The sequence below is a fragment of the Eptesicus fuscus genome, chromosome 2, assembly GCF_027574615.1.
Source record: "Eptesicus fuscus isolate TK198812 chromosome 2, DD_ASM_mEF_20220401, whole genome shotgun sequence".
In the NCBI taxonomy this organism is placed as follows: Eukaryota; Metazoa; Chordata; class Mammalia; order Chiroptera; family Vespertilionidae; genus Eptesicus; species Eptesicus fuscus.
The window spans coordinates 113484005-113496805 of NC_072474.1; the positions used below are offsets into that span (position 1 = coordinate 113484005).

Genomic DNA, 12801 nt, shown 5'->3' on the forward strand with positions numbered 1-12801 from the left:
TGATAATGCTATTTATCATCATCATCATCATCATCATCATCATCATCATCCGGTAGAGCTGGAAGGGGCCTTAATTCAGGACATCTGAACCAGGTTCTCAGGTGAGCTTCCTACCTTCCAGAAGAAAGAACCCCACCAGAAGCCAGGAAACAAAGGCAACTCAACACAGCACAAGCGGGAACCAAATTTGCAGCAGCTGGTGCAGGGCTAACTTCATGTGACTTCCATAAAGCCTACAGGAGTGCTCTCAGCCCCACAGGAATTACAGCTGTCTTTTCAGCTTAAAGTTCTGGCCTGCAGATTTGGCTAAGAAACAGTAAAAACGGGGACATCCATCTATGTCTGGTCAGTTATGTAAGACAGATTTGCCTATTTGGGAGGGAGCCTTAACCAAAGCTCAAAGACACTTTTCCCATCACATCTGCCTCAACCACGCTTCGCCAAGGGATGGCTGCTCATGCCCAGACAGGTAAGATCAGCCAGAGAGCATCACCGAGCTTCTGCTAAGTCCTCGTCAAGTACAAACAGCTCCTCACTTGTGAGCAAAGAAATAAACTCTCTGGTCCACCATCTGCTATTGAGTTAAAATCTGAGGTCTTAATCCCCTGGCTAAGCCCAAAGCCTTGATCCTGCATCTTATTTTTATTCCCAGCCAGCAGAATGTGCGTTTCAAAGTCCCTAGCCAATAGGTCAAGATTAGTATTATCAACTGGCCTTTTTAATCTTCACCGGAGAGTAGAGAGACAGGAAGGGAGAGACAGGAAGGGAGAGGGAGAGAGAAAGAAACATCCATCGGCTACCTTTTGCATTCCCCCTACCAGGGATCAAGCCTGCAACCCAGGCATGTGCCCTGACCAGGAATCAAACTGGGACAATGCTCAACCAACTGAGCCAGTCTTGCCAGGTTCAATTGGCCTCCTTAAAACCCTTTAATCCACTCCCAAAGTTGGAATCAACCAGGAGATGACCACGAAGTCAGACAGATGGCATTAAACATGTCAACTTCATTGCTGACACAACTAGAGTGGAGAACGTCGTGAATATTTGTGGTCACGATGGGTCCCCTGATAGTTTGCATTCATGTAGAGAATGATGCCCAGCCACTGACCAGATGGCAGGGCTTCCCTATAAGTGCCCACAAGAGGAAACAGAGAGCATGCATCCTGTGGGCGAGGTGAATCCAGGAGAGAATGGGCAGCCAGGTGGCCCCCGAGGTGCTCAGATCACTAAACTGAACCTGACAGGACTGCCTCTTCCTCCTCTGCCCACCGTGAAGGTCACGGGGAAGAGGGCTGGAGCAGAAAATCCCCTCTACAGGTGAAAATATGAGAGGTGTGGGGAGGGATGACAGGACATCGGCATAGGAGACACAAAAACCTGAAAAGCGTACTATTGGGGACACTGGCTAGGTGTGCGAAGGTGGTGTGATCCTGGGTGCCAGCACGTCGCTGGGCGTTACACGCATAGCTTTCTCCTCCCAACAGCGCTTGTGGAAAATAAATACTCACAGTTCCTAGCTGGGTGATGCTGGGGAGATTATTTAACCTGTCTGAGCCATGATTTCTTCACCTATACAAGGGATACATAGATGTAGGAAGCGGTTATAGGGTTAAGCCTCGGACTGACCTGCTGGCAAAGTCACAAACAAGTCCCAGCTTGGAGGGCACAGTCCTCTAAGCATAGTTAAGCTTGATCTTGTGACTGCTCCCTAGATCTTTCCTGGGTAGCTAGTGGGCTGTGGGAGGGGCAGCAAGTGCTGCCAAAACAAGTGAAACTTAAAACAACATTGTAGATTACCTTATTTGTCCCTGATTATAAATAAAGCCTCAGCTTTGCAGTCTGGATCTGTTCTGTGGCCTCATCAAGGCACAGAAGATCCACCTAGACCCAGCTTTTTCTCTTTGTCTATCATTTCTCCATCCTTCACCACCTCCCTCAGGCTCCCCGAACCCTTGGTTGTGCAGGCGCAGCCCAAGTGGCGCCCAACGCGGTGCTGAGTTCGGCCCAAGTGGCACTCAATGCGGACCTGAGTGTGAGGGAACTGCAAATTGTCAGGTGAAAGGATGCTCCAGTGAAGCACGTGCAAAAAAGGTAAGGAGCACAATTTAGTACTAGCTAGGTGTAAAACACGGGAAATTCAGGATCGCAGGGAAAAAATGTATGCGTATCCATGCTTAAGGCTATGCTCCAAGCAAGGGGCTGTTCTGTGAGGTCTGAACAGCTTTTCGATTTTTTGGAAAACCTGCCCATGATTTTAAATATAGAGGCATGGGAGAAGGTAGGAAAACAACTTTGCAATCATTATATAGCTGAAGGTCCAGAGGAAATGCCCACCTCTGCTTTCAGTCTGTGGTCCCTGATTCGGGACTGCCTAGAGCCCACTCCAGAAGGGGAGTGGAGGAATGTGGCAGGGAAATGCAAATCTTGGCCAAATTGGGTGATTAGTTACTACTTCAAAAAGCAAAAAAGAAAAAAAAATTTAAGATCTGTTGCTGAAACTTCCCCCGAAGTAAGCAGGATGTGGGGGAAGGGAAACACGTGGCTATCCAATATGGAAGCCCACTCAGTATGCTAATTTAAAGTTTCTTTTTTCCCCATGAAAAAGTCTTAAAAATTTAGAAATGTGTCTGGAATTTCTGTGCTGATGGGGAGAGAACCAAGCTGTAAGACAGAATGCACGCATAGTCCGATTTTGGACATTTAGATTGTCTTAAGCTGGAATCTCTCTGCAAAAGCTATAGAAAGAAAATGAAAAACCCAGAACTGTTTTTTTTTTCTTTTCTTCTTTTTTTAATATGTTTTATTGATTTTTTACAGAGAGGAAGAGAGAGGGATAGAGAGTTAGAAACATCGATGAGAGAGAAACATCGATCAGCTGCCTCTTGCACACCCCCTACTGGGGATGTGCCTGCAACCAAGGTACATGCCCTTGACCGGAATCAAACTTGGGACCCTTGAGTCTGCAGGCTGACGCTCTATCCACTGAGCCAAACCGGTTTGGGCTTTTTTTTCTTTTCTAAGAAAAACGGCGAAAAAGTGTTCTCCAAAGAAATTCAAGCAAATTCCAGCAACAGGATTCGCATTTCCATAATAAAGAATAGTTTTCAAAATACTAATGAACCTTGTTAAAAAGTTAACTTTAAGAAAACCAGTAAATTCTGTTATAGAATTTATCCAAAGTAAATGCCTTAAAATAATTGGAATTGGATTTGAATCTCAAAAAAATTGTTGAAATATAATGTATTAATTATAAAAATCTAAATAGCCCAGGTAACTGGCTATGCCCTTGGTTAATGGAGGAAGAAGGGTAGTTGGCCTTCCCCCAGCATACAGGTAGACCAGTTTCCTGCCAGCAGCTATCTTTGAAGAGTGTGTTAATTTGAATGGCTACAGTTTTGCTTCTCGACTTCCCCAGCAGAAAAATCTTGGTCGTTTTGAAGAGTCAAGCAGCTGGGGCCAAAAAAACCTGTTTCAGTAGCCTAAAAGTTTTTTTCCCCTGTCAGGGTGGCAAACGCTTAAAGAACCTTTGAAATCAGTTTCCCACCAGTAGCCATTCTTTAAGGACAATCTTTGCATTTGAATACTTGCAGGCTTGCTACTGCTTATTCTTAAAAATATAAAGTGTTATTAATCTAGGAAATGCTAAATATATTTGACTTGCCAGCTTTAAAAGTTCCAAGTGCAAATTAAATTGGGAGAAATTATATAGTTGTGGTAATTAAATGCCTAAAGTATAAGAATTTATTTTTGAGAAAATAAAATGTGTTTTCTCTAATAATTAGGAATTCAAAATAAGTTGCTTATTATTGGTCTAATTAAAAAAGAGGATTAATTCTGTGATCCCAACCAAAATTTTTCTATGCAAAAACTAGTTTAAAATCTAATTAATATCTTAAGATAATTATAGAAGGTATTATAATATTTAAATCATACATAGGTATTTGTTTGATGGTTTTTTTCCATGTTAAAATTTCAAGGCTTTAATAGAGATGATTCTTGGAAAGCTCCAAGGGCCCGGAGTAATACAAGAAATTTATTCTCTCTTCTTAAAGGAAATCTTTAAATTTAACAGAATCTGATATACTTGAAATTGCATGGAAAGCCTTATCAAGTAAAAATTAATAAATATATTTTAAATGTTTTGGCCTGTAAGAAAGGAAAAATGAAGTAACTAAATATCTTATAATACAGGATTCCCTGCATTGTGCTGGATTATGCATAGCACCCGAAAAGGTTCAAAGGACATTTCCTTTTTCTTATCTTGGCAGCATTATTGAGGGAAAACAATAAAACCTCAGAAAATCCAAATTCGGACTGACACTTTACTTACATTAAATGACTTCCAAAAATTATTAGGAGATATTAACTGGGTTTGACCTGCTTTAAAATTAACCACTGCTGACTTAAGCCCTTTATTTCATATACTAAGGGGAGATTCATCTCCGTCATCCCCACGCTGCTTGACAGAGGAAGCCAAGACATCCTTACATAAAGTTGAGGATGCTTTAAGTTCAGCACAACTTACTAGAATTGATTACTCCCTTCCCTTACAGGTTTTAATTTTCCTTATGACACATACACCCACTGGGGTCATTTGGCAAGCTCCTGGAATTGTTGAATGGCTTATTTGGCTCATTCTCCAACTAAAGTATTACTAAAACAGAAAGGGGGAGATGGATGTTATGTGTCACCTCAAAACAAACTCAGTCATGTTTTTTATACTTTAAATTTTTTGAACTGCGATGCAGAGGGTTGTACAGCAGCCGAAAGGCATTGGGCCTCCTGTACAATAGCATCCGCGGGGTTAGCCTGATGGAAGGATGCACAAACTGGACAGTGGTTTGGACCAGATCCAGTAATGATGTGGGGAAGAGGTTGTGTTTGTATCTTTCCAGAAGGAGCAGCGCAGCCAATTTGGGTGCCAGAGCGTTACGTGCATCACCACCATGGACCCAGAGAAGCTCCTTGTCCCATCGTTCAAAAGACTGAAAGTTGCCCCGATGACAGCAAAGCGGAAAAGGAAGATGACGAAGGCTACGCAAGAGACCGAGGTGCCAACATGGGGTCAGCTGAAGAAGTTAACAACTGAGGCCCAGCAGATGGCAGAAAGCAAGAAGTGGAGGCGACTCCCTCGACCATGTTTCTGGCCATGCTAGCATTGGTTAGCTGCCAGTCTTCTGCAAACTCTTTCACAGCCAAGTCCGAGGACTCTTGAGTAAATCAGCAAAAGAAACTTTCATTTAGTAGGAAAATGTTACTGTAGTTTGATTTCTTTATTGTTGTGTTGCATTAGCATTATTGTTGTGTTGCATTGGCATTATTGTTGTGTTGCATTGGCATTATTGTTGTGTTGCATTGGCATTATTGTTGTATTGCATTGGCATTGTTTTATTAATAGCCATGTCTAGATTTTGCATTGGCATTGTTTTGTTATTGGGTTTTGCATTGGCATTGTTTTGTTAATGTTTTTTTTTTAATATATATTTTATTGATTTTTCACAGAGAGGAAGGGAGAGCGATAGAGAGTTAGAAACATCGATGAGAGAGAAACATCGATCAGCTGCCTCCTGCACACCCCCTACTGGGGATGTGCCCGCAACCAAGGTACATGCCCTTGACCGGAATCGAACCTGGGACCTTTCAGTCTGCAGGCTGACGCTCTATCCACTGAGCCAAACCGGTTTCGGCTGTTTTGTTAATGTTTTAATAGTCAGAAATTTGTTCTTGTTGTTTAAATTTTACTTCCATTATTAGTAGCTTAAATTTAAAAGAAAGGGTGAGATGTAGTAAGCAGTTATAGGGTTAAGCCTTGGACTGACCTGCTGGCAAAGTCACAAACAAGTCCCAGCTTGGAGGGCACAGTCCTCTAAGCATAGTTAAGCTTGATCTTGTGACTGCTCCCTAGATCTTTCCTGGGTAGCTAGTGGGCTGTGGGAGGGGCAGCAAGTGCTGCCAAAACAAGTGAAACTTAAAACAACATTGTAGATTACCTTATTTGTCCCTGATTATAAATAAAGCCTCAGCTTTGCAGTCTGGATCTGTTCTGTGGCCTCATCAAGGCACAGAAGATCCACCTAGACCCAGCTTTTTCTCTTTGTCTATCATTTCTCCATCCTTCGTCGCCCCCGCTCAGGCTCCCCGAACCCTTGGCTGTGCTGGCGCGGCACACATAGACATGCAAACTCATTTCCAAATTCATTACAAACATCGAGCAGCATCCATAGGGGTCTGATTCATAAAACAGACTAAGCTCACAAGCCTTTTGCCCTGGCCATCCAAGTTCTCACTCTAACTCCTAGACGCCGTGATGACCTGGGAACTGTGTGTGGACCATCCAGTCACTGAGGGTTAGGGTGGGGGGGTGAAGGTCAAGGGGCTGGTAGAAACCAGTCTTCAATATCCCTCTAGACTCGCTTTCCTTGCAGAAGGCGTTGGGGTCCTCAGCTGGACCTAGAAAATGTGCTGTAATAAAAGGAGTTGATTCCATTTTTGAAATCCATCATTCCAAGGCCGATGAACAATGGGAAAAGGGCTGCCTTTTTTTTTTTTTTTTTTTTTTTTTTTTGGTAGGGAAAAGAGAATGTTTGCCAATTCCTCTCCATTCATATTCATTAGCCCTGTCTCTCCCAATGTGTCACCTGTCGAGCCCGACAGGATAGAAACAGACAGGAATAATAGACCTCATTTATGTGGACTTGGAAAATAAATGAAAAGTAGCAAGCGAGAGGATCCAAGGAAATGAGTGTGGTTAATGCTGGGTCCTCGTGCTCCCTGTCACAGGCTGAGGAGGAAGATAACTAACATTTCTATTCAACTCAGCCCCCAGATTGTGAGGAGCTGGAGATGCAGACATGAAAACACTGTCTCATCCCCCAAGGAGCTCGGATGAGCTGAGTCTGATCAGCCCAGTGAGAGCAAGGATGGAGGTGGTCCCAGCCCCTGGGACCTGGGGAGGGCCTTCTGAAAGAGATACCAGAGCTGAGGCAAAGGTTAAGAAGGAGCGAGCCAAGCAGAGGAAGCAGGGTAAATTCAGTGATGAGAGAGCTCTAGACAGAGGAAATGCTGTCTAACACCCGCCAAGTCTCATTGCCTTCCAATGTGCTACCTGCTTCCCACGAAGCCCCTGTGGCATTGTGATTTATAATGAGAAATGTGTATTTGATCTTCGGCCATTTCTGGCAGAGTCCTGAATCTTAGAATTTCCTAAGCAACTACTGGACCTCACCTAAGGATGGAGACTGGTGGCCAGTGGAACCAACCACTGCTCAGTCCCACCAAAACCTCCGGGAAGGCAGAGGGGCTACAGGTTGAGTTCAGTTGCCAATGGGCAATGATTTAATGCAACATGCCTAGGCAACAGAGCCCTCCTAAAACCCCAAAAAGGACCGAGTTCGGAGAGCTACTGGATTTATGAACATGTAGGTGCTGGAAGAGAGGCTCACCTGGAGAGGGCGAGGAACCTCCACACCAGTTCCATTCCTTGTCCCATGCATCCCATCTGGCTGTTCCTAGTTATATCCTTTTGTAATAGACCAGTGATCTAGTGATTAACATGTTTCTGAGCTCTGTGAGCCACTCCAGCAAACTGAACACAAAGAGGGAGTGTTGGAATCTCCAATCTAGAGCCATTGAGTCAGAAGCAGGCGGCTGTCAGGGCCAGCCTGACAGGTTGAACCGGGCTGCGGTAGGGAGGTAGGAATTAAGAAAAGAAAGACAGGACAGCGGGATCGGGAGGACTATGAGAGACTGTAGTGAGTTTATTAACTCTGTAATGCCTTTTATACACAAATACTGAATAGGAGGTCTGTGAAGAGGAATGTATTCTTTGTTCCTCTTAATCTCTAAGGGAGAGACAGAGCAGAAGGACAAATTCTCGGTACAGTGAATCGGGCAGATTCTTAGTATAGTAAATTTCAGTAAATAGTTACAGACTTCTTGGCAAGCCATGAATGGTTGCTCTCATTCTACTGATAACCGCCATCCAAACAGGCCTGGGAAAACTGTGTGGGTAGGGGGCCAAGCCTTGCTAGCCCCTTCAGGTGCAAGGACCGTGTCAGCTTACACCCGGTCTCCAACAGGCGGCAACCTAGGCTGGTGAGTACCTCTGGGGGTGGAGGGAGGACAGTTTTGTAGAACTAAGCCCATAACTTATGGAGTCGGATGTTATCTCTGGGTATCAAGCGTGAAGATTGAATTGAATTGAAGGGGACCCAGCTGGTGTCAGAACTGTTGTTGGTGTGGAAACACCCCCCGTCCCCCTACCCACCCACACACTGGAATTTTTTTTTTTAAATATTTTTATTGAGGTATTATATGTGTACATATCTTACTATTACCCCCCCCCACCCCACACCCACACATGCCCTCCCCCCCCCAGAGTTTTGCGTCCATTGTTTATGCTTATATGCATGCATACAAGTCCTTCGTTTGATTTCAAAACTCCCCCACCTTTCCCAAACTTTCCCCCTGTAATTTGAAAGTCTGTTTGATGCTTTACTGTCTCTGTATCTATCTTTTTGTTCACCACTTTATAATGTTCTTTACTATCCCTAAATGACACACACTGGAATTTGATCCAGGTTTTTAAATTCCTGTGGCAACATGCTCATGAAACAGCTACTGTTAGCACCCCTACTTTTCAAATGAGACAACTGAGGCTAGACAACTAGCTTGCCCAAGAAGCTGTCAGCACACACCCAAACAAGGATTCAAACCTAGGACAGTATCATTCCAGAGCCTACGTTTTAACAGAGACAAACTATGCTGCCTTTCAAACGTGATGAGCAAGGCCCAGAGGTGGGCTCCAGCGTCCTACAGGGTAACTACAAAGAGGGCTGTTTCCGGACAGTAATGTGGGAAGCAGAGACGAGCTGAACACTATTTGAAAGACTTCATGGAACATGGGGAGAGGCAGGCTGTTACCCTGGGGTACGATGATCTCAAAGGGTTTTAAGCAGAGGAATGTCATGGGTAGATGGGTTTTAAATAAATCCATTTTCTTTGGTCCCACCAAAGTAACATGAAATAAGACCAGAGACCAAAAGGCTAGTGAGGACACTTGTGGTAGGTAATCCAGAGGGAAAGTGGTGGGAGCCAAGATGGTGAAAAGCAGACTGGACCAAGAGGAGAAAGAAAAGACCAGCAGGACTGGCTGGTCTAAGGGACAGAGGGAGGATGGAGGGTAAGGGTGATTCCGGGCTTTAGACGGAATGACCAAAAGATGCAGGTTGTCTCCAACTAAAACAAGAACATAGGGAGAACTGTTTGGGAGAATTGCACTTTTAAACACTTTCTTCTTGGTAGTAAATAACATCTTTGCTCAAAAAAAAAAAAAAATTAACAGCAGTTGTGACCACTCTGGCTTCAAAAGAATGTATATTTCCTCAGTCACAATCTGCGCTTGATTATGTGGGTCTTATGGCCTTGAAAAAAGTTAGAAAGATATGGTAATTAATAAGGTAATTTTTTAAAATGTTTTATTGATTTTTAGAGAGAGAAGAAGGGAGAGGGACAGAGAGATAGAAGAAACATCCATGAGAGAATCATCATTGATTGGCTGCCTCCTGCACACTGCCCTTCTGGGGATTGGGGCCACAACCCAGGAATGTTCCCTGACCGGGAATCAAACCGGTGGTCTCTTGGTTCATGGGTCGATGCCCAATCACTGAGCCACACTGGCTGGGCAATAAGATAATTAGAAATAATCCTGTAAGGGAGCCAGTGATGCACTTTCATGGAATCAGAAACACTTGAACTTGGCAACAACATTATGTTTGGACCGAGCAGGCTTCTCTTCTGGGAAGAGGATCCATAACTTTCCCGCACAATGGGGACAGGACAGCCTCTTCCATAAATGGTGCTGGGAAAACTGGGCAGCCCCCTCAAGAGAATGGAATTGGACCACCCTCTTACACCGCACACAAACATCAACCTGACAAGGATTCAAGATGTAAGCGCGAGACCTGAAACTCCCAGAAGAAAACACTGGGGGAGCTCCTTGACATTGGTCCTGGCAATCATGGTTTTTGGATCTGACACCAAGAGCACAGACGAAACAACACAAAAGCAAACATTTTTTAAAAAATGGGACTACAAACTAAAAAGTGTCAGTACAGCAAAGGAATCAACAACAAAATGAAAAGGCAACTGACAGAAAGGGAGAATATATTTGCAAACATATCTGATCAGGGTTGATCTTCAGAATATATACCTCAATAGCAAAAAAATAATACACAGAAAAATAATCCAATTTTAAAAGGAGCAAAGGACCAGAAGAGACATTTTCCCAAAGGAGATACCAATGAGCAAGTGTCCATAAAAAGGGTTCGCCATCACTAATCCCCAGGGGAATGCACATCAAAGCCACAGCGAGGTCTCCCCTCACACCTGCTGGGGTGACTTTTTCTCAGAAAGACAACTAACAAGTGTTATCCAGGGTGTGGAGAAAAGGACCCCGTGCATACCCTCGGTGGGAATGTAAATTGGTGCAGCCATAACTTTTGTTTTTGTTGCTTCCATTTCCTCCGGGGAATTGAATCTCTGCTAGTTCCTCCTCTGACACACCAGATGGCAGTGTTCAATGAGTCCAGAGAAAACTCCTAGGCTGTGGGCTGCAGCACAGGATAAAGGCATTTCATTCTACTAGTAAATGGCTCTTAACCCCTCAGAGCTTCGTGGAGGTACAGTCGTCCCCACATATCTGCAGGGGATACGCCCGAGATATTCCCCGTGGATGCCTGAAACCACGAAGAGTCTGAACCCTATGTTTTTTCTTATACGTCCACTTTAGGGCTTCTCTTTGGTGTGCCCGGATTGCCCGCATCACTACTCTTGCACTATGGGGCCATTATGAGTAGAATAAGGGCTCAACAGAATCAATGCAACACAGGCCAGCAGATGCAATGACAGCTAAGACAGCCTGGATGCACCGGACAAAGAGTGCTCCCTGTCCCGAGTGGGGCAGAGGACTGTGCGGGATCTCATCATGCTGCTCCACTTGGCCCATCAGCACGTGTCTAAACCACCATGCCCGGGGGGAAGTAAAGGCAGGACCAGGGTTTTAAACACACCTCACCCTTGTTTTGGGGTTAGTCCTGGGGATTTCAAAAGAGAAAGTACTTCCCAAGTCAAACTTCGCTAGACATGGTGGGACTACATGAAGAGAAAAGTCAGAGATTGGAACTGAAACTCTTTCCCCCCGGCAGGAAAAGCATACATGGCTCACAGTCAAGACAGAAGGAAACCGTTGTTAGAAGCTCAAGCACTGACAAGAAAAATGTAGCAAGCTAGAACATAAGCAGCAAACATTTAAGTCACATTAGCCCCCAAATGGCAGGAATATAAAGAACCGTGTGCCGAGAGGCACCAGGGCTGACAATGGAGCCCCACAGCAGCTCAGCTTTGGGCCAGGATTATGGGGTTTGAACAGCCGTCTTCATGAGGACTGCAGCACTTAGTCATTTACCAGTTAGCATTGAAACAGATTCCCAGAGAAACAACCCAGCAGAGAGTGCATTCCCGAAGTTGACTCTTTCTGAAAATCTGTGTTAAGAATGGCTTTGGGTCTCAAAATCTCATCTCAAGGTGAACCATCCAAGAATGGTCCTGGGTCAGAAAACCTAGAGCTTAGATCTCGCCGAGGACCTGCCCACCAGGAGGGAGAGGAAAGAGAGGGAGAGGAGGGATAGGAGGGAGAGAAGGGAGAGGAGGGAGAGGAGGGAGCGGAGGGAGCGGAGGGAGCGGAGGGAGCGGAGGGAGCGGAGGGAGCGGAGGTCAGCTTTCCAGCACTGGGCTCAACTCATTTACAAACGGGTGTGTGAGGCAGGAGCTGCAAAGTCTCTATCAGTCATTTCACTCGTGGCTGCAGCCAGAAAGACACAGCAAGGACGAGATGATTTCCCATCCGGGGCTGGAGCAGTTCATGCTCAGCAGGCACCGCAGCAACAGGGCCTCGTTGGAGGAGAAGTGGGAGTCGAGTGGCAGAGATCTGGAGGCATCCATGAAGGACCTGAGTGATGAGAGCATGAAGCCCCTGGCTTGGTCCACAACCACAGACAGGGACAGGAAGCCCTCTTTTCTGAGAACATGCCCTTAAGTCATTGCCCACTTCAAGGAGCAGCGGTCAACAGCAGACTCAACGGTGGTCAACACAAGGACACTTCCGGACTCCCCAAGATACATCCCTGCAAACAGGACCAGGAGATGAAGGTAAAGAAAATGGTGGCAGCCCGTCTAGTCAAGGCAATCAAACACCTTCCCTACTCATTATCCAGGGAGAGGGCTGTCCTGGGTCTGAAGAGGGAGGGCTTTCCCTGGAGAATCCACTCAGCTCCAGAACAGCAAGTCGGGGCACCTCCACATCCCAGGAAGGGCCTCACCAAGATGTGCCCATGGAGGTGGGAGACAGAAGCCACCGTGCCCAGAAGTCCTACCAATGTGAGAAGTGTCCCCAGCCCTTCGGGTATTTCTCTCGGTTCAAACTGCATCAGAGGAGACACAATGAGAGGACCTTGGTTTGCGCCCGTGTGGCAAAGGCTTCTTCCAGGCCTCGGACCTCCATGTGCATCACCGGATTCACGTGCCAAGAGAAGCCTTTCAGGTGCCACCAGTGCGCCAGGGCCTTCAGCCACAGAACCAGCTGCTGGCTCAGGAGAGGATCCACGGGCGGCGAGAAGCCCTATGTGTGTGCTCAGGGCGAGAAAAGAGACCACCAGTCATGCACCTACCACCCACCGGCCCCCGAGGCTGCACCAGAGAACTGCCCACACTGGGGCCTCCACACCAGAAGCTTCCTCCATGTAA

The 12801-nt window shown here is 45.7% G+C and overlaps 1 pseudogene; it reads left to right on the top strand.

Annotated features, from left to right (window-relative positions):
- The first annotated feature begins 11552 nt into the window (after positions 1-11552).
- On the top strand, positions 11553-12801 carry LOC129150577 (zinc finger and SCAN domain-containing protein 4-like; annotated as a pseudogene).